Source organism: Penaeus japonicus, unplaced genomic scaffold, assembly GCF_977035675.1.
Source record: "Penaeus japonicus unplaced genomic scaffold, GWHDUDI00000001_assembly GWHDUDI00000033, whole genome shotgun sequence".
NCBI lineage: Eukaryota > Metazoa > Arthropoda > Malacostraca > Decapoda > Penaeidae > Penaeus > Penaeus japonicus.
The window spans coordinates 8,889,395-8,909,394 of record NW_028234435.1 but is presented as its reverse complement, the minus strand read 5'-3'; the positions used below and the strand labels follow the sequence as shown (position 1 = coordinate 8,909,394).

Below are 20,000 nucleotides of genomic sequence, written 5' to 3'. Positions count from 1 at the left end.
CAGGGAGAGAGACAGAGAGAGAGAGAGTGTGTGGAGGGAGAAGGAGAAGGAGAAGGAGAAGGAGAAGGAGAGGGAGAGAGGGAGTGTGTGTGTACGTGCGTGCGCGTGTGTATACTTTCTCAACTCTTCATATTTCGCGAAACCTGGATGTTCGCGTTTCACTGTACTAACCGTAGATTTCCTTCCATTAATAATCATCCAAATTGTTTGCTTCTTCATATTGTTGGGATTACTCTTACAATTTCACAATGATCGATATCTTTAGTGTAGCTCTGAAGCCTCTTGCAATGCATTTTTCTAAATAATTATGCACTGCCTTTGTTAATTACATAAAGCATATCCAAATATTGAGGTCACTTCTACGGGCGTCGTTCTTTTTCGTAAGGTGTAACATCGAAACGGCAGTTCCATATCCTGCTTTGTGGAACCATCAATTCTCATTCATGCCTCTTCCTCATCCCTACTTGACCTCCCCTCTTGGCACACTGTTTTCACGGCGCCCTTTTGGAGTCACTTACGGCTCTTAAAGCATCGCGCAAACAATCAGCGGAGCAGCCGCGAATCCCCAAACCTTCGGGTAAGGGCAGAGAAGGCTTCGAACCATGCACGATTCAGCAGACCACTTCACACACACACACACACACACACACACACACACACACACAGAGAGAGAGAGAGAGAGAGAGAGAGAGAGAGAGAGAGAGAGAGAGAGAGAGAGAGAGAGAGAGAGAGAGAGAGAGAGAGAGAGAGAGAGAGAGAGAGAGAGAGAGAGAGGTGGGGTGGGTGAATGAAATGTTTCTAGTGCTTTCCTTCCTTCGTCTCCGCCTTGGCTCAGGCTCTGCGTGCTGGAGGAGACGGCCGGCCACACCTCAATCCTCCAGTCTCATGGCTGAGACCGGGGAGATTCCGAGTGAAAGCTGCAGCAGCGCCTGCGGCAGGTTGCAACACAATCAATGAGATGTCAAGCTTTTCTAACCGTTATCCCAGTGTCTAGTTTTATTTAGTCTCTTTATACATTAAGGGCACACAAACGTGTATACTTAGATGTGCGCGCGCGCGTGTGGTTGTGTGTGTCTACATGTGTATTTGTGTGAATATGTGTGAATGTGTACATATGTACACATTTGTGTGTATGTTTGTGTGTGTATGTGTGTGTGTGTGTGTGTGTGTGTGTGTGTGTGTGTGTGTGTGTGTGTGTGTGTGTGTGTGTGTGTGTGTGTGTGTGTGTGTGTGTGTGTGTATATGTGCATGCATGTACATGTATATGTATATGTATATGTATATGTATATGTATATGTATATATATATATATATATATATATATATATATATATATATATATATATATATAGAGAGAGAGAGAGAGAGAGAGAGAGAGAAACCAGAGTATGTTTGTGCATATGCAAGTGTTTCTGTTGGTTGTGTAGATAATAAACGATCACACGAACGAACACACACACACATTTATAAATATATAAATCGAGACACTGCCCCCCCCCCCCCCACACACACACGTGTATGTATGTTATACATCAATTACACATGCACGCGCAAACACTCACATACAAGAGATGAAGATGGGATTAGAGAGAGATATAGACAAACAGATGTGCATAGACAGACAGACAGACAGACAGACAGACAGAGGAAGAGAGAGAGAGAGAGAGAGAGAGAGAGAGAGAGAGAGAGAGAGAGAGAGAGAGAGAGAGAGAGAGAGAGAGAGAGAGAGAGAGAGAGAGAGAGAGAGAGAGAGAGAGAGAGAGAGAGAGAGAGAAAGAAAGAAAGAAAGAGAGAAGGGAGAGAAAGAAAGAAAGAAAGAAAGAAAGAAAATGAGAAAAAGAGAGAAAGAAAGAAAGAAAGAAAGAAAGAGAGAAGGAGAGAGAGAGAGAGAAGGAGAGAGAGAGAGAGAGAGAGAGAGAGAGAGAGAGAGAGAGAGAGAGAGAGAGAGAGAGAGAGAGAGAGAGAGAGAGAGAGAGAGAGAAGGAGAGAGAGAGAGAGGAGAGAGAGAGAGAGGAGAGAGAGAGAGAGGAGAGAGAGAGAGAAGGAAAGAGAGAGAGAAAGAAAGAGAAAGAAAGAAAGAGAGAGAAAGAAAGAGAGAGAAAGAAAGAAAGAAAGAGAAAGAGAAAGATAGAGAAAGAGAGAGAGAGAGATTGTTGTAATACATCCTGCCACAATGTTGTTATTTGAACGATTGGGCAGGGGCAAATTCCTTGGTAAAGTGCCACATACCAGCTCAACTCTGCACAAGCGACTGCCACCTTCCCAGAACACACAAACCCTGACCCATATCCCTCCCATGTCATCTGCTTCAAAACATCATGAGGGAACACTTCTTGTTACTTTAGAAGTTCCTATCAATACCCATCTAAAGGCACGACGCCCATCCCCCTCGGTATGCCGCGTAAACTAACGTGGTGGCATCGTTTCAGGCACGGCCGTATTAGGAGTGCGCAGTGTTGCGATGAGTCACCTTAAGGAGTTAAAGCTCAGTGCGGAAGCGAGAGTAATAGATTTCTCACTCGCCCTTCCCCTGACACCTATCTCCTTAAACATTTACGTGTTACTGTGGAGCCTCTCCTGTCCCGCTGCCTTAACGTATCCTTTCTCCATGGTGCACACACGATAACCAGCCGAAATGAGGCAGTGTTTACTCACAAACCTTCATATTGCCACACCATGAACATAATCGAGTTTTATACGGCAGTAGATATAGTAGATAAAAATCTACTCCGCCCCAATGCTCCCTCCTATTTTACTATTTCACACTTATAATTCAATGATCAAATTTCAAGAAAGCTGTTCAGATTTTCCTAAACTCTAAATTTAAACCCAGTAAAGCAAACTTGCATATTTTCAACGGACCGGAAGTGCTCAGCGGTATTCGAATTCCACTACATCTCAGATCATTCATCGCGAGATCATACGCACAAGAACTTGCTATAAACTACTAAAAATGATGAAAACGAAAATTGCTACTGTTGAACCCTTACACCAGCTGCATGAAGCTCTTAATCTAAAAATATGACCTTCCTAATGCTGCAAATCACCAGAAGATCGGCGGGGATAATCTCAGCTGACCAGGTTTTGATATTTCAGGCGCGTTTAGAAAACGAACAAGTGGTAAACAACAGAAAAAAATCTTCGTGGCTCAAAGGCTAATACGGGATACATTTGGCCTAACTAGAAATCAAGTTTTAACTTTCCACGTGAATTTTCCCAAAGATATATACCATCTATCATCATAATAAAAAAGTTGAATGTCGGCAAGGATCCTCGTCTCACGCTAGGAGACAAATCCACTTCTAGAATTCTCCATAACGATATGGCATCTTGTGACCCATTCTCTTGTAGCATTACTCGGACCGTTTCTGTAAACAAAAGTGAAAGTCGCCCCAAGGCAAGTTCCCCCTTCCCATCCCCGACCCTCACAAACGACCAGCAGGGCGCGGGAGGGGACCCACCCGTTCCCTTCCAGGCAAGACCCACGAACCTCGGGCTGTGTGTAGCAGGCTCACGAGTGTGTTTGTCGTGAAGCGAATAGGACACATGCCTTGCCTCTCTATTTAGCAACGTTCCCTTGAAAGAACAAAAGCAAAGAATATGACACCGTAACACCGATGACAACAAGACGCCTGTACAAGAATTCTTACGTATGGGGACTTGTGTTTAGGAGTAGTTAGATGGTAATCCGCCTTGCCTTAGGGCAGAGGTCGGAAACCCTGAATGTGTGATGAGCTAGAAAAGTAGCGCGTCTGGAGCCGCAGTGTAATTCCTGAGTGGAAATACGAAATATTAAATCTTCCTCGTCAAATTAAAGATACATTTTAATACAAATAATAACAACAATAGTAATATACCCCATTATATTCCAAGCGGAGGACCTAGCAGAGACCTGGTTAGCTACACTATGGTTCTATGGCTATCTAGGCCAGTATCTTCGTGTTATTTTTACGGTAACTTAGTCAATCTGTAAGTAGGAGACAGGAGCCGCAGCAAGAGCCACAAAAGTCTCCTGAAAGAGCCGCAGGTTGCCGACCGCTGCTTTGGAGGGACTACCTAGGAGTGGAGCGGATTTTTTGATCAGCTAAGGAGAGTACTTCCGAGGTACAAATAAGCAGAATAGCAGGAAGAATATAGATAAAGGGAGGGTCAGAGGGACAGAAAGAGAGAGAGAGAGAGAGAGAGAGAGAGAGAGAGAGAGAGAGAGAGAGAGAGAGAGAGAGAGAGAGAGAGAGAGAGAGAGAGAGAGAGAGAGAGAGAGAAGGAGAGAGAGGGAGGAGAAGAGAGAGAGGGAGAGGAGGAGAGGGAGAGAGGAGAGGGAGAGGAGAGAGGGAGAGAGAGAGAGGAGAGAGAGGAGAGAGGAGAGAGAGAGAGAGAGAGGAGAGGAGAGGAGAGGAGGGGAGAGGAGAGAGAGAGAGAGGGGGGGAGAGGGAGAGAGAGGGAGAGAGGAGGGAGAGGGGCGGGAGGAGAGAGAGAGAGAGGGAGAGAGAGAGGGTAGAATGAGAGAGAGGAAGAGAGAGAGGAGGGAGGGAGGGAGAGAGGAGAGAGAGAGAGAGAGAGAGAGGGAGGAGAGGGAGGGAGGGAGGGAGGGGAGGAGAGAGGAGAGGAGAGGAGAGAGAGGGAGAGAGAGAGAGAGAGAGAGAGAGTGGAGAGAGGAGGGAGGGAGGGAGGAGAGGATGGAGGGAGGGAGGGAGAGACGGAGAGAGAGAGAGAGAGGGAGAGAGAGAGAGAGAGAGAGAGGAGGAGAGGAGGGAGGGAGGGAGGAGGAGGGAGGGAGGGAGAGAGAGAGGGAGAGGAGAGAGAGGAGAGAGAGGAGAGAGAGGGAGGAGAGAGGAGAGAGAGAGGGAGGAGAGGGAGAGAGGGAGAGAGAGAGAGAGAGGGAGGGGAGAGGGAGGAGGGGAGAGAGGGAGAGAGAGAGAGAGAGAGAGAGAGAGAGAGAGAGAGAGAGAGAGAGAGAGAGAGAGGGAGAGGGAGGGAGAGGGAGGGAGAGGGAGGGAAAGCGAGTCTTTCCCTTTCTGTCTACCGTTTACCTCTTTTCTAATCTCTCTTCTCCCTTCCTCCCCTTCTTACAGTTTCTCTTTCCCCTCTCCTTCCATCACGTTTTACTCCTCCCTCCTCCATCCTTTTGTTATCCCCCTCCACCTCTCTTACTCGCTCTCTTTTTCATCATCTCGCCCCCAGTCCCATTCCCCTTCTTTTTCCTCGCATTCTTTTCTTTTCTTCTCTTCTCTCCCTTCCCTTCCTTCTGCCACTGAGACTCGCTCACTCCCTCTCTGAAATGACTGAAGGCGTATCTGCAGTAGGAGCGGAAGGGGCAGGGCAGAGGCAGAGGGCGACACAGGGGGAATAAGAGCGGCTACAGAGGCGGTGTGGGAAGGCCATCCCCTCGCCGCTCCCGCCTCCGCTATCACCACTACGCGAGTCCCGCGGCACAACAGCTTTAAGGCTGGCCATGATGACTTAAACCAAAAGCACTCTCGCCAACCATCATTCCCCTTCATAATGTTACCTTTCTCCTTATTCCCCGAACCATAGCCTGTCTCCAGAGAGAAAGTGGCCAACACACGCCGGGCAAGAGGACATGCATGTCGGAGATAAAGCCTCTTGTATGTAAAATGGCATTAGCATACAAGCATGTTTGTATCGAAATTCCATTGCAATCTTGGAACAGGAAGAGGATTTTTTAGACTATAAAAACCTACAAGATAGAGCTTGAAATCCTAGACAGAGTACTCTGGCCACTGTCCACGGTTTCGTTGCTCTCAAGACTAGCCAGTTAGGGCTTCGTCAATGCCACAAGAAAGTTCAGAATTAGCTAACATACATATAAATTTGTGTGTGACAGAGAACAGGAAAGAGAAAGGGAGAGAGAGAGAAAAGGGAGGGGGGGGGGGGGCTTAATAACAGAGATAGTTCCCTTTCAATAACATTTTCACTTGTACTATCATATATTCCGATATCAGATATCAAAGCTGTATCTCTATGTATTATCATGTCGATAAGATAACAAGAGCGTTCAATCGATGTAAAACGGTAGCCATGATGCCGAGGACGACTTAATTAGCCTACATCCTCTTCTTTCTTCTTCAGCCTGATCTTCAGCGCGCAGGCCACAACTACAGACAGCCCTATGGTAAGGAAGACCAGAGGACAAGGCCAGAGCTAGGATGCCCAACGTCATGCTATTCTATCATTTCTTTCATTCGTCAAGATAGAATGTCGCAGGTATTCCGGTTTTTCTTTAGCACAGGCATTACTAGAGAGAGAAAATCTGCACTATGATACTGATCATGTGCACTGCGAGTACCTTAGGGTGCTCTCGGAAAGGTAGGTCTTCCTCTGCACGGGAATTACGGGAAATGGCTGAGCGTCTACAACTACAGAAGGCAAGATGCCACCAACTACGTCAATGAAACGGAAGTAGCCCGGCTTACTTTGATGTGTTGTGGTGTGGTGCGAGGGGCGACGACGACGGGCAGGTGGCCGCGCGGGGTCCACCTCCAACGCCCCGCTGCTCTTTATTACTTAGATCTTCTGACAAAGGGACACGCAACGGCGAGCGCGTCGTGAAGCAATCATCAGGGATACCAACCTGCAACGAAGAGAAATATAAATGAGTAAATTGATCAAGAGAAAAATTGCATGTTGCACGCGCGTGTGTACATAAAGCTTAACGTAAGTATTCCCCCAAGTCTGTTTTGAAAAGTATGTATCCTAAATGCATACATGTACGTGTAAGTTGTGTATATGTATATGTATGTGTGTGTGTGTGTGTGTGTGTGTGTGTGTGTGTGTGTGTGTGTGTGTGTGTGTGTGTGTGTATTACTTATCTCATCACAAAATTAACACAACTTTACAAAAAATAGCTATCATAAGCAACAGGTTCATCATTATCGTATGGATTGTCCCAAGATTTGAAGAGGAGTCATTATCTTCTCACGGGCGACCATACACATACACAAGTTCCCTTTTTCTATTTCAAAAAGTCATTTGCACTATGGAACTCCCATTCAGATGTACGAAGTGCATTCATCCATGACTTCTTTTCATAAGTCTGATCTCTTGGTTATGCATATAATAAATAAATAAGTAAGTAAATATATGTAGTGTGCATGTTATCTTTAAATTAGATGGGGTTACAGAGAAATGCAAAACATCCACCTCGACTATTCAGTATATTTCATGTAATTACCAACCACTCTAACAAATAAGGAATAATAGTCTTATAGAAAAATACCATCAGCAGAATAGACCCGAATACTCTAAGTACATTAATCTTCGTGTGATACCAGCCACGCCCCCCCCCCCCACCTCTCCTGGTTGGCTACCATTGACATGTTGAAAACTAGTCACTATATTCATGGAGATTATATACTTTTCCATTAAACGAGCTTTTTATATTTTGAAATACATTTTTATGTCTGGGAATAATAATAATAATAATAATAATAATAATAATAATAAAAACATTCCATTAGCAAAAAGAAATCAAATTTAGAACGAAAGCTTTTCGAGGGTTACTTCTCGAAACTAAACATTTCGTTGGTGATGTAATTTCCCCTGCGCTTCTTGTGAAACTGACATATGTAACTAAAACAATACACGTTTCCGATTTGCTAGATGAACTTCCAAACTTGATTGCATCTAAAACTCCTTACTTATCACTGATAAGTGTATAGATGTTTTTTCCTATAAAAAAAATTATCAAGTATAAAAAAAACAAGTTGAGTTCTCCAATATCCAAAAATAAAATGATTAAAAATCTTGATATCTAGTCCACAAAAATCGAAAAAAGAGTTTCCAAGGGCAGTCGACAGCGAGGATATTCCTGAGAGGTGCGTAAAGAGAGAGAAAAAAAACGTACATACATACATACACACACACACATATATATATATATGTATATATATATATATATATATATATATATATATATATATATATATATATATATATATATATATATATATATATATATATATATACATATATATATATATGTGTGTGTGTGTGTGTGTGTGTGTGTGTGCGTATGGTAGTGTTAATGTATGTATTCATATCATAATTTTGAAACACTGAGAATGCGTAACAACTAAAGACAAGAGCATCAATAAAATTACTGTTAATAAATACATACTAAAAATATGTTCCTATCTTTAGATTCGCAAAGCTCATGAGAGCTTTTAAGGGGGGGGGGGTCTTTCAGAACTGCTTGCTATGTTGTTAGTATTATTGTGTATGGATGCACGCATGTATAACGTGCTGTAATTTAAAGTTACTGAAATATGGGCGCCAAAGATCTTCAATGACTTTCACAAACGTTTTTTTTTACCCTAAAAAATTTCCTGTGGCTTGTAAAGCCTGGGATTCATTTTTCCTCGAGTTGCTCTTTCAACGCAATGCTTACTGGACACAAGGGTTATTTTCCTGCTGTATATCTAGCTGGCGATTAAGAAAAAAAAATTGTTTGACCCTACTCCCTGCGGTGTTTTTTGCTATCCCACCACCAACTTATTTTAACCGTGTGTTTGTTATCCCACTGATTTGTTTTTCTTACCCCATAGTACAATCACAAAAACTTGAAAGTAAAAATCAGTAATTCAGCAAAACAAACTCGGATATCGATTTTGCGATTATTATCTTTTCCAAAGTCCTCTCATAACATTCTGACATCAAAATTGAATATCCAATCCTTTTTATCAACTGATATCATTGTCTTGCGACTCTAAAGATCTCCAAATAACATGTCCTATTATGTACTTCTACAGAAGCTAATAAGGAAACTTCAACACGTCGTCGTATATACAGGAAGGCAAACAAGCTCTTGGACTACACAACAATCTATATATGGATGACAATGATTATGTTGAAACCAGTGTTGAGGAATACAACCTCATCGAAACTGATCTTCAAGACGAATCTGTCTGTCTGTGAGTCTTTTGTTCCATTCCTACCATGTCTTATTGCTGGTAACCAAGGCCTTTGCAATTGATGACAGTGAACGTATCATCATAGAAAAAATCAAACCAATAAAATCTCTAATGAAAAGAACTTGTTGCTATGTAAAGATTTTGTACTATTTAGTCCTGTTTCTCTCTCCCTCCCTCTCCCTCTCGCTGTTCAAAATATAAAGATTGTTATATTCTATTCTATGTATTTTTTTCCTTTCCCTCTTTTCGGATAACATGAAAAGAAACGTGTTTTCTACTTTACGAAAGTGTGTGATTTTAATTAAAGATCTAATATGAATACAAGATCGAGATGGAAAAGGTGGACTTGGGAAGTCCAACCACTGTCTTCCCGAGTAAGAATAGACCACTTCCATTTCCTTCGTTCTAAAATTTCCTGTACAAAGGCAGGAATCTATAGCAGTTTTCGCCTTAAATTCTTTGTGGAACTTTTGACTACAAATAAACACATGGATGTCAAAGAATGAAAAAAGGAAAAGTTTTGAGAATGGAAGATTGAAGGGTAGACATTACATCCCCCTCCCCCACAAAATGGGATCCTTTATAAAGGGCTCTATCGGCGTCTGGATTCCGAACTGATTCTAATCTAAGCTGGAAAAAATCTACATAGTTGAGGCATCGTAACGGGGATTGCTAACCCATCTATAAGTCTGCAACTCTACAGAACTTTATTACCTTTTATATGAGAACGCAAGCAGACGCAAACTGCTTATGATTACAAAAGGAAGTATCTACTGTGAGCACGTAGAATTTTCCTAAAAGGAGGAAGAATATATATTTTTTTCAATACGAAATATTGAGACATGAATAGTACAAGGCTTCTCTGATTCCGTGACTGTTAAGCGTTCATCACCCACTGCTCTGTGTCCTTCAAAACAAAAATAATGTGCGCATCAGCAAAATTTTAAGGATCACATTTCAAAATACGGACTTCACTTACGTTGCCCTAATTGTTACAACTGATAGATTCCCTGTCACATCTAGAAACAACTTATACAACGACAAAGAGAACATGTCAGCAATGGTTAAATGTATTATCCTTCTTTATATATAAATAAAAAATTAAGACTATAAAGCATTTGAATGATACATACTTACATGGATGTATCGGACACAAACAATAAAAAATATATTCATATCTATATCTATATATCTATATCTATCTATCTATCTATCTATATCTATCTATCTATATATATATATAGAGAGAGAGAGAGATAGACACAGAGAGAATTGAGTTACTGCGAAACGATTATGTGAACTGAGAGCAAGTACAAAAAAAATCGCTTTCAAAACTAAGACAGTGGTTTGAGGGAAGTAAATAGTGTGGGAGGCCAGAGGAGCAGCCTATTACTAGGCTTCTGCTGGCCCGACAAAACGGTTAATCCGCCCAAGAACGTTCTCCTAGGCTACTAGGAGAACGTTGGTGTACTTATCTATACGCACGCCATCCGTTTAGGGAAATAAACTACACAGTATGCCTATAAAACTCTTTGTTGCTATAAGGATGAGAAGGTGAAAGTGACTAAAGAAATCGAGACTTCTTGTGGGAAAGGTGGCCCGGGAGGCCAGGTCCACCCTGGGGACGAGGCTGATTGGGTAACGAAGACACGCCAGTTCAATGCGAGAGCTTGCTATGTTCGCAGGCAGGTCTGACCCAGCTTGGGTTTCGGGTGACCTGGAATTAAAACTGTTAGGCTGGGTCGACTTTGGGTCGACTCCCACCAATAAGCTGTCAGTACACCACGAGCCCAGAGCGTCGAACACGCTCGGCGGCGTGGCTTAAGCCAGCCCACGTGGGTACAACGTGGCAGCAGGAATAGATACATTCTAACCAACCTACGTGAATCACGTATCTTTTGTGGTAATTGAATTGATTTTGCTTTTCTTGCCACTGTGACCTTATCATATAAACAACCAAATATCATTCTACGTTCATATTCATTATAAATATTCGCGAAAACATATGGACGTGACAAAAAATCTGTAAAGTTTTAAGCATATTTACTACTTCATCAGTAATACCTGTAGAGCTGTGCGTATAGAAGATATGTGTTCAGAGGAGTTTCCCCTTTTTGGGCACTCCCCAAAAAACTTGTCTTTAAAATGTACACAACCAATGAACACAAATAAAAATTTAAGACTACCGTTTGGGCGCCCCTAAAAAGTCTATACATTAACCGCGGTAAAAGTTCAGATGATTGACTAATAACATAAATTGCGATACATTTAAGTGATTCTTCACATCAAAACATTTGTAAATGCTGTTGGAAGTATTACTCATATTAATAGAATCATTGCCACCGTGGGCTCATGCTGCAAAAATATCCATCCAAACTATTTGAAGTGTTGAATACTTGGTGCCTATGCTTCTAAAATGACAGTTCTTCACTATCTATTTCAGTATCAAAGCCAATCCTTGGTAATCCTTTGAAATCTTACTCATAATGTGTCGGTGCATTTGGTTTACTCGAATAAACGAAATTAATTGTATGAAAGTATAAAACTAGGTTGAAGCCCACCAATGTAGAGAAAATATTGGATGTTTCTCAGGAGACCGTACAGTTTTTGACTGACAAGAAAAGAAGTAAGCCAGGCCTATAGGAAATCTTAAAACCAAAAAATGATCAAATCCAGAAGACTCTCTTCGGCAGATTAGCTAAAAATGTTCCCTGTAATGAGAATACGCTCGCCATTAGCCTTTTTGTTTCGATCACGATGGCTGAGTCTCTTCTTGAGATCAGCAGATTCCCTGCCGTTGCCGTAAGTATAAATTACAGCTGATTTTTGTGTCCTCATTCAAATGAACACATCATCCAAAATAACGAAGGTAAGGTATGGCTTGTTATCAGAGGCTTGTAACGCGCAACGATAATGCGGGCACGGTAATGCAGGTTCTGAGAAAGAAAGGGAAGGGAGAAAAAAGGAGCGGGAAAACTAATATAATGGTGATAGTCAATTCAGTGCCAATTCAGAATGCGCCACGGCCACATCCCACTGGGATGTCTTTTATGGATAAATGCTAATGGCACTGTTCCTTCAAAGAATACCATACATAGCAAAATTCCGCAAATGCACTGCACGTGTGTGTATACAAGTACAGTAGACAGTGGAAATGAGCTTCCTCAGCGCGCGCACTGTGCAATAAAATTTGCGCTTCGGTTTGCGTTTTCAAAACCTTTAAAGCCCCCGCACCAGGGTATGACCGACCCCTCTTTTTGATACAATAATATTTCACCATACGTCAGCACTGGGTGCAAGATAGGTTACTATTTTACGTAGTCATATAGAAAATCACATTTCATCACATCAAACTAACAACCTAACATTAATGTAACTAGTCCATCATATGCGTGTCACTAACCGAAAAAAACGGAACAATGTCACGTCTTTCCTTGCATCAGCAAAGTTTCGGGTGTTATCTCTCTTTCGTCCCTTGATTGAGAAATTGTGTATAGGCTACGTATCAGGCGATACTAAATGAGCGAAAATATCGACTGCGGGCTGACTGAACGCGCTCGGAGATCGGTTAATTTCAAAGCTGAGGAGTAATAAACCCCGCTAAAGTGTCGAGACTGAACACGTTGACGTTAGGGCTACCTGTGGCCATGCACTGCACACTGATTGATCCATTTTGTTTACATGGATGATTCCTCAAGCAGCCAATCAGCAAGCTTACCTGGCCTCACCTCTTTACCACATTCCCTGAAATTTCGGCCGAAAATTGGAACAGGAATAAAAAACCTTTTCTGCCAAGACTTCTAGGAATGGGGAAAACAGGTAATGTAGGGTTGGCCTTACCCGACTATACGTTTACGGAACCATCTATGTATGAATTAAGATGATAAAATAATGTCGACTAACGATTTGTTGGACATTCTAATAAAACAAATACTAGTTCTGCCATCAATGTTTTCCCGGCACACCCTCGGCGATCATCCCAGTACCCCAGGGGTGATCGCACTACAATTGAAGAACTGCTACTACAGTTCAGTAATTCGTGCCAAAGTGTGCGACCATTCATACTTTCATCGCACTGATACCAACAAAGAGGTCGTCACCTCACAGGCGAAAAAATAGCCAATGTGTCACGCCCCCGACGCATTCTGAGAATGCGAGTGGAATTAATTGCACGGAGCGACTGAATTCTGCACACGCTGGGCCCGCGCTTCTATCAACTGCCCTCCATACACGCACAAACTACACTTTACAAACCATTAAATGCAGTGTACGTTTTTTTAAGTTAGAAATATAGAAACCTTTAGGATAACCAGACATTTTGGTGCGATTTTCTTATCCAGCTAAACTATGATTATCACTGAACACAGTGCCCGTGGTATTCCGTGTCGGTATACACTTGTGAAGACATAAAATTTAGTACATATTTAAATATAAGTTCGCATTTCGTGTCTCAAACCCCACAAAGTATCCTTCTTCCAATCGCCATATATGATGCTTAGGTAATGATTAAATACAGTCTAACGTTTCGGGTATTCTTTGCTGACATGCGGCGACAAAAACATAAAACAGACCCGCACGACATCCAGGAAAGTCCGCGTCTCTGTCTGGCCGCTCCCAAGCTCCCGGGGTGTCAAGTGGTAATTTTAATAAATATGTAAAATAGCATCATTATCTAAATATGACAAAGTAAATAGAACTGGGACAGATAACTCAAATAAGATCAACCTTGACGGTCATATCACAGGAACGGGACCGTAATGTCTACTATAATAACTAGTCAGTTCTGGCATCACTTCGTTTATGGGTGTTCCGTTACATTCACTAAGCTAGAAAGAATACGTATCATCGTTACTTCCGAGGGGGAAACTTGAAAATATAGGATAACTTTACGTGGGACGGTTTAACAATGATGTAAATGATGATGTGCTTTTGGTTTGTTTTCGTATTTCTAAATAAATCTAAATCTACGTCTGCAAGAACTTGACATGATACAATATTTAGCCAAAAAAGAACATTCACAAAAAGAACTTGGCTTGAGGCTGTATTTAGCTAGATGAAAACATCCAGAGAAATAAAGGTGCGGTCGCACGAGCACATTTCTTACAAAATGTTGTCAGCAGTGGCATCATGCGCACTTTCCGTGAGCAAATTCGCTCCGTTTCAGTGGGCAGATCGGTCACGGAGAGTATCGGTCGGAAGCTACAAATGGAAATGAATGTTTGAAAGACTATAGATTTTTTGTATCATTAGGCATTATGTGTGTAACGTTTAATTGTACGAAATCATTTGAAAAAATATGTACCTGAAGTTACTGATGCTATAAATTATCTTTCTATATTTTACTTCTTTTGTTATGCGTATTGATTTTGTTTTGATGTGGTCGTTACGCCATCATTGTTTACAAGAAGGTACCATATTTGAGAAGTTTTGCGGGCTGCTATAGAGAATATGCCGTGGGACAGGAGGAAAACCATTTCCCTTTTGGAGAAAGTGAAGGAACTTCCGTGTCCACCCTGCAGTCGAGGGGCGTCACCATTTGTTGCAATTCATGAAGAACTAATTATTCGAAGGAAATCGTGAAATCCTTCATGTTCCTCCAAGTGTAATTCTTGCATTAAATTATGGAAACAGTCTTCTCTTCCTCCTTGCTAACCTGGAGCGATTATGTAGCCTTCTTCTGAATTCTAAACCCTGTACACCCATCAACGAAGTTCAAAGATGCACCGCTATAGCCACCCGAACACGCCTGGTCGCCATGATTGTTTAGAAAACGGAGCGAAGACAGCTGATTCTTCCGCTGTGCTGACGCGCCGAGAGACCACCCGCTCGTGGTACGCGCAACAAACTGCACCCGATGGTGGAAACTCTGCGAACTGAAACATGTGACCGCAACTTAGACGCATCTTAATACAATCACGCAAGTGTTCTGCAGAGGTAATTAATTCGATAATCGACAAAGAAAAAAACAAAACATATTTAAGTTACTCGCGTTCGCATTTTAATATAAACTTCATATTCTAAATGTTTATTAAATGAAAAGCAACGAAAATGTAAGAGTATTCAAGCACAGAAAGACGTACACAAATTAATGGGCGAAAGTGGTCCGACACGAGGTTCCCTCTACACCTACCCTGTCACCACACACATCACTTTCCACGAAGTTTACATATATATCTTTGTTAATCATGGCATATGGTAAATATACATTCGTGAACCTTATGGAAATCTTCAATATTATTGAAAACGTGATGACGACCTTGAAAATGACGAAATGATAAAATCGGGACGCTTATCTCAAGATAACGTGTGATAACATTATTAAATCGTGACAAACACATGTGTAAACTGTCGTCATAGATATAAGGATCAACAGAAAAAGCGGCGAAAAAGAAAGAGATAGAGAAGGGATGGAGGAAAGAAAAATGGAATAAATCAATATATCTATCTATCTATATCTATATCTATATCTATATATATAAATATATCTATACATGTATATATATATAAATATATATACACATATATGTATATATATAAATAAATAAATATATGTATATATAAATACATATATACATATATGTATATATATATATAAATATATATATAAATATATATATATACACACATATATGTATATATATACATATACATATATATGTATGTATGTATGTATATGTGTGTGTGTATATATATATATATATATATATATATATATATATATATATATATATATATATATATATATATGAGAGAAATAGAGAGAGAGAGAGAGAGAGGTGGGTGGGGTGGGGGGTGGGGGTGTTACGGTGTTGCCAAGTAAGAACATTCGTGGCGCATTTTGAATTCTTGTTACACTTCCTAGTCAGCGTTAACTGTACGAATCCTAGTCTGCTCAGAAACACCAATCATACGTTGTGTACCTAATTGCTCCATAAAGGGGTCTCGAAGCGAGGGCACGAGCAAAGCATTTTGTTTGGAAGGCATTTGTGGAAAGTCCAGTGAAAGAAAGGGACAGGGGAAGTAATAACGCATTGAAAGGTGAGAGGCAGGTAGAGCTTGGCACATTCCATATGGAAGGCAGATTTACAACATAAAGCCCCATTCTAAACCCGAAAGCAGGATAAATGCTGAGTGCCGACAAGTGATTGGAGTCGAGGGAAATATGACAGCAAAGTTCTGGTATCAAGGCGAGATGAATAAGCCATTGTGGAATCTAAAATCCGCTTACAATAACCATAGTGTGTATTCACCGAGAAGAAAATACAAAATATATTAAGATGAAAAAAGTTAGGGAAGAAATTATTACATATCAAATGATATTTGGTAAAATATCAACGGCAGTTATTTCCAAGCGTTCAATGAATTTTTTGGCAAAACCTAAACCGAGATATTCTTCAGTAACACAGGTGTCAGTCTATCTTGCATGATATATAGAGAGATAACATATAAGCACTATTTGTTTACTTTCCAAGCCATGGGAATGGCAACTAAGCAATCTAAAATCTAGATAAAACCCATGCGAGAATTGGAGACCCTATCATACACGAGGAACTATTCCCGGGCGAACGGGCATGGACAGGTAGTGAGGAATGATATTGTTCACGCATTCCTCTCCACCCTAGATCCCATGCACATCCCTGTTATTACCCGACAGGCGCAAAACATCCCTTCGTCTCACAGCTGTCTACACTTTGCCCGTCCTTGTCGCTGTCACCTTTAAGAACTACGCACTACGAACGAGTAAGCGTGTATCGACGCACGGGTCTTTTAGATATGAGGAAAATGCTCCTGCTTGAAGTAGGGAAGGGGCGGTGAAATATTAATCAAGCGAGACTGAAAATGAATAATTATTGCAATAACATAAACCTTTAATAGATGGACATATCACAACACCAAACTTTCTTTCCATTAATACTTAAAACTTCCCCCGAAAGAATGCGAACTTTAATATGTAAATCATAAATATAGATTAGTTTTCGGCTCCAGTCTGAATGTAAGAATGCTCACCCTAAGTACAGCAATACAACCAGTAATCTTGCTTTCGATGAAAAAAAAGAAATAAAGAAAAAAAGAAAAAGAAAGAAGGCAGAAAAAAACGAAGAATAGACATGCACGCTTCCTCTACACAAACGTACAGGAAACCTTTCCTGGGACTTCATAATGATTTTGGATGAGTTGCTTCAATACAATTTCAGGCTCAACCATGGAGCCTGCGGTTGCTGCCTTACTTTCACCGCCATTACCATGACCCACTACTGACTCACAGGCTAACCAGAGACCCGTGCCAACTTCCTTGCACGTCGCACTCTCGCCACAACAACAACGGAATGCGCGAGCTCTGTACTAGAACATATCCTCATCTTGACGTAATACTGAACGCCTTCCTCGAGTTTTGGTTTGCAGTATATACTGGAGGAGCCATGCATATATAAAGATAAAGATGTCGTTTCTAATATGTAGAGTTTCAGTAAAGAAAAAAAAAAAGTGTTACTGATCCATTAGTTAGCACTTGCGGAACATGGTTAACGATACGTGTCGCATCATGACTACCAAAGGAAAAAGGAAGAGATGTTTACATTAAAGAAAAAATATATATATGTATATCTGGGAACGAAATGGACAAGCGAGTAAAAAAAAGCCATTTAAATACACCCAAACAGGGGTTTGTCGTTCAATATCCATGTAAGGCTCGATGTTCGGAAGGATATAGAACTACAGTATTTATTTTCCTTGTCAATATTACAGTTCTAAGTAAGATTTTTTTATCTTATTTTGACTATAACTAAATGTAGTATTTTGATTTTCTAATTGTCCACTGATTACATTGGTAAACGTACATTACTTTTCAAAATGAGGCCATATTCGGCATTATATATAAAAAAGTAAGTTTGCTACAAGTGCACCTATAAAAAAACTAACGCGCACAGAACCACCCCAAATATAATTCTTCCATGTGGCTTACCGTGTTTTAAATTAAAACAAAATACCAAAACGGATAAGATATGCATGTATTTACCTCATAAAAGTAACGCTGATTACATAACAATGTAAGAAATGTTTGATCCGTTGTTTGTATTTTCCCCATCCCAAAATCATAAAAAGTTTGCTACATCATTCATCTTACTTTTTTCTTACTTGGTTTCGCTTCGCGCCGCAGGTAAGAACGGGCGCTGAAAACTAACCAGGCTGACCGAGCACCAATTGCTGAACAGTATTCGTAGGCAGACTACCTCTCGAGGAGGCCATAAATCTAACCAACTGTAAGCTGTCGAAACAGTGAGACGAGAGGAATGCTTGGTGACCGATGGTCACCAGGCGAGGAAAGACAAAGTGGAACGACAAAACAAGACAATGTATGCCAATAAATACAAACCGACAAATACACATTTCAGGAATCGATTGAGAAATAAAAAAGAAACACTCAAACGTGTTTGGATTCAGAGAAAAAATATTTAGCGGTGGTCATCCAAACGTCGAAGGACTGGAAGAGAATACGAACAAATGGCGGCGAGAGAAAGCACAACATACATAATATCAGTCCGACTGCTCTAAGAGAAGGGAGAGAGATTCGTATCAGAAAAAAGAGATGAGAAGAAGTCTGTGGGAGAGGTGAGGAGGCTAAGGATGATATACCAAGCGGTAAGACCACATTCATTATTTTGGTGCGGGCGCTTCTTCGTCACACTTCTCAAGTTTCACACAAAGTATCACTTATCATCTGCACATCAACTTTACTTTTGCTTCTCCTACAAGATCAATTATTTTGTTTCCAGGATCGGGCCTAAGCTGGACTGGTTGTGGGGACTATACAACTGACACTTGTTCCTTTCTGGATTATTAGGAAGCAAAGAGTGATCTGGTAACATCACTTTGTTGTTTTTTCATCATTCTCACAGTATCTAACGAGGCAGACAGACGCACAACGTTATTCATGTTTCCAGGACAACTATAAAACCACAAAACGATACCGAAGATGAAGATGAAGATGGGGAGCAGGAAGAAAACTGAAGCAAGGAAAGAAGGAAGAAAATGATATATAGATTAATAGAGAGAGAGAGATGAGTGATTGAATGAGACACGAGTGAGAGGTGATTAACTGCATCTTGACAAAATATTTACATCCTCTCTATGAATCCGTAATATTGATAATGATGGTAACGGTGACAATATCGGATAAAGACAATAACGGTGACAAAAACAATATTTCTTTAACCCTCTACGATTCCAAAAGTACCACATAAGACATTATATATACTTAACGAGGACAACACACAATACCGTTTTTGTCACGGCGTGAGAGCGACATCTGTTATGACCACTGAAACTTTCGAAAACGCTCCATTTCACTCCGATACTCCCTCAGTCTACTGTTTTAATAATATGTCCATGATTTTTCTTGTGTGAACTATTTGAGCAATGCGACAAAGTGATGCAATATTCTCCATCGTTTCGCTGCACAAAGACAGAAACAGCCGCAAACGCCGAGGTTCTTCCTGAATATAATCCACAGCAGAAGTACATAAATTGGGAGCGAAAATCAGCGTCGTTCCAAACGAACCAGCCAGTCTGGGAAGTCTGTAGGTTTCTGGGTGTCGTGAACTACTTTGTAAGTAGTGATAACGATAAGACCGAATTCCAGTTAGATTCTGTGTAAAAATATTAAGATTAAAAAGTGTGAAATTATTTGCAATGAGTATACTAAGCTAAATACAACCAAAAAAGCAAATGCCAGTTATATCATACTTTCAGTCAGCCTACTGTAGACTGGTCCCTACGAGCGCTGTCTGTTCCGAACGGTAAGTTGGTGCGAGTGAAACTTTTCGGTCTAAAACGAAATTCTCGATTCAACGACAAAGCAAACATTGTCAGAGGTTTGTTGGTGACAACACGCTTACGTAACCACGGTTTAAAAAGTCATCTAAACGAGTAATTATTGCTTATGTATGGAATGTCCTGAGAAAAAAAAGTATAGGAAATAAACAAACGATATTATTCCCTGCGAGACATTAAATCAATCGACATCGTAAGTATATTAACCCACTGATACTCCTTTTACAGGCGATAAATTTG

General features: G+C 40.8%; 1 protein-coding gene across 4 annotated transcripts in view; it reads right to left on the bottom strand.

The window, feature by feature from the left end:
• Positions 1-20,000, bottom strand: part of LOC122255663 (AF4/FMR2 family member lilliputian) — a 117,660-nt gene that overhangs the window by 53,478 nt on the left and 44,182 nt on the right. For 2 of the 4 annotated variants that reach the window (XM_043019900.2, XM_086530345.1), the window contains one exon: positions 6,435-6,592. The exons of the other annotated variants lie outside the window; for them this stretch is intronic. The gene's annotated coding sequence lies outside the window, so the exon portion shown is untranslated. The remainder of the gene's footprint in view (positions 1-6,434; positions 6,593-20,000) is intronic. 4 annotated transcript variants of the gene reach the window in all.